Source organism: Herpailurus yagouaroundi, unplaced genomic scaffold, assembly GCF_014898765.1.
Source record: "Herpailurus yagouaroundi ecotype Mexico unplaced genomic scaffold, PumYag 161, whole genome shotgun sequence".
In the NCBI taxonomy this organism is placed as follows: Eukaryota; Metazoa; Chordata; class Mammalia; order Carnivora; family Felidae; genus Herpailurus; species Herpailurus yagouaroundi.
The window spans coordinates 14,592,927-14,595,097 of record NW_024412402.1 but is presented as its reverse complement, the minus strand read 5'-3'; the positions used below and the strand labels follow the sequence as shown (position 1 = coordinate 14,595,097).

Here is a 2,171-nt window from a genome sequence, read left to right as displayed (position 1 = left end):
GAGAGTGAGGGAGACACAGAATCCGAAGCGGGCTCCAGCCTCCGAGCTGTCAGCACAGAGCCCGACGCGGGGCTCGAACTCACCAACTGTGAGATCGTGACCTGAGCCGAAGTCGGACGCTTAACCAACTGAGCCACCCAGGCACCCCAAGCACACGTATCTTAATGAGCGCTGAGTAATGTATAGAATTGTTGAATCACTATACTGTATGCTTGAAACTAATATAACACTGTATGTTAACTATATTGGAATTAAAATTAAAAGCTTAACAAAATTGAAAAAGGATTTACTCTCTCTTTGCAACTTGCAAATGTACAGTGCAATGTCATTATCTATAGTCACCATCCTGGAAAGGAAATCTTGTATATATAGCATTTATTAAGGTATTTAATATGTGTATCCATCTATGTGACTAGCTTAGTTTCTGCTGGCAATAAATGTTGGATTAATTAGTTAATCAATGAATGAAATTCAATATGTATATCTATCCAACATTATCAGACCACATTTGGACTTTTATGTGTAGTTGAGGCAGGCGCCCTTTATTTTTTTTAATTTTTATTTATTTGTCTTATTTTTATCTGGCAAATGGTGCCATCATTTTTTTTTTTTTTTTTAACTGAAGGACAAAAGTTGGTCACATTCGGAGACTAGTGGGCCTCACACAGAGGGTTAAAACCATCCTTCTCTTTCTTGGTTAACCATCTCTTAATTTCAAGTACTGTCCACAAGTTCTTTAGAACCACTTGAAGTTGTTCTTTATTTAAAAAAATTTTTTTTAATGTTTATTTTTTGAGAGAGAGGGAAAGAGAGAAAGAAAGAGAGACAGAGCGCAAGTAGGGGAGGGGCAGAGAGAGAGGGAAACACAGAATCCGAAGCAGGCTCCAGGCTCTGAGCTGTCATCACAGAGCCCAATGTAGGGCTCAAACCCTTGAACTGTGAGATCATGACCTAAGCCAAAGTTGGATGTTCAACTGACTGAGCCACCCAAGCGCCCTGAAATTGTCCTTTGAGGAGATCCACCACACCAATATGTGACAGAGTCGTGACCACACGCATCGCTGGACCATACCTCACTGGATACCATCATCATCAAAGAGATCTTCAAAATCATTAAAAAAAAAAAAAGTCTGCATGAACTGCCTTTTCACTGGCTGCCAAGTTCATCAGGAGCCCGGTGCTGCCTCCTGCCTCTTCCAGGTCCACGTAGAGCCCAGCGCCCTCAGGGAACAACTCATCGACCACTGCCGTCATCTTGCTTCCGGTGCCTCCCACGTCCTCCAGGGCAGGTACCCTTTAAAGTTGAGAACCCCAAAATTGTAAGAGGGTCTAAAAAGCCTATGTTATGAGGGGCTGTGCAGGTTCTGGGTAAGAGAATACTCAGAGCCAACAGTAGAGCTTTTAAAATGTTTGTCTTTGTTGTTGTTGTTGTTGTTATTGTTTGTGTTTTAATATTGGAAAAGCTTCTCTGTAGCAGAGTTTTCCATGTGATTCCGGAGGTCAGAACAGGAATCAGTAGTTAGAGGTTATCCAGAAGTAAATTGAGGCTTCCTCTGGGGAAGTCATTGAACTGTCCCCGACGTTTTAGGTGGGAGGACCACTTTGGGTGGAGGTTGGGCCAGATACCCGTTAAGGCCCTTTCCTGCAATAAAATTATACTATACAGGGGCGCCTGGATGGCTCAGTTAATTAAGCGTCTGACTTGATTTCCAATCAGGTCACGATCTCACGGTTTGTGAGTTTGAGCCCTGCATTGAGCTCTGTGCTGAGAGTGCAAAGTTTGCTTGAGATTCTCTCTCTCTTTCTCTCTCTGCTCCTACCTCCCTCATGTTCTCTCTCTCTCCAAAATAAATAAACATTTTTTTTTTTTTTTTAAGAAAAATATGCCATACAGCTTACCCACGACAGCACTGGTTGTAAGTGCACAGGTTCACCCACACGCAGATTTGTTTCGGTAAATACAGTGCAGTACTGTCCAGGTATTTTCTTTTATGAGTTTCTTAAATTTTTTTCCTCTCGCTTACTTTATTATAATACGGCATATAATACATATGATGTGTAAAATATGTGTTAGTCAACTGTTTATGTTATTGATAAGGCTTTGAGTCAACAGTAGGCTGTTAGTTAAGTTCGGGGGAGTCAAAAGTTATACGTGGATTTGTGACTGCATG

The 2,171-nt window shown here is 41.6% G+C and overlaps 1 pseudogene; it reads right to left on the bottom strand.

The window, feature by feature from the left end:
- Positions 1-1,073: 1,073 nt before the first annotated feature.
- Positions 1,074-1,282, bottom strand: LOC121035256 (COP9 signalosome complex subunit 9-like; annotated as a pseudogene).
- Positions 1,283-2,171: the final 889 nt, after the last annotated feature.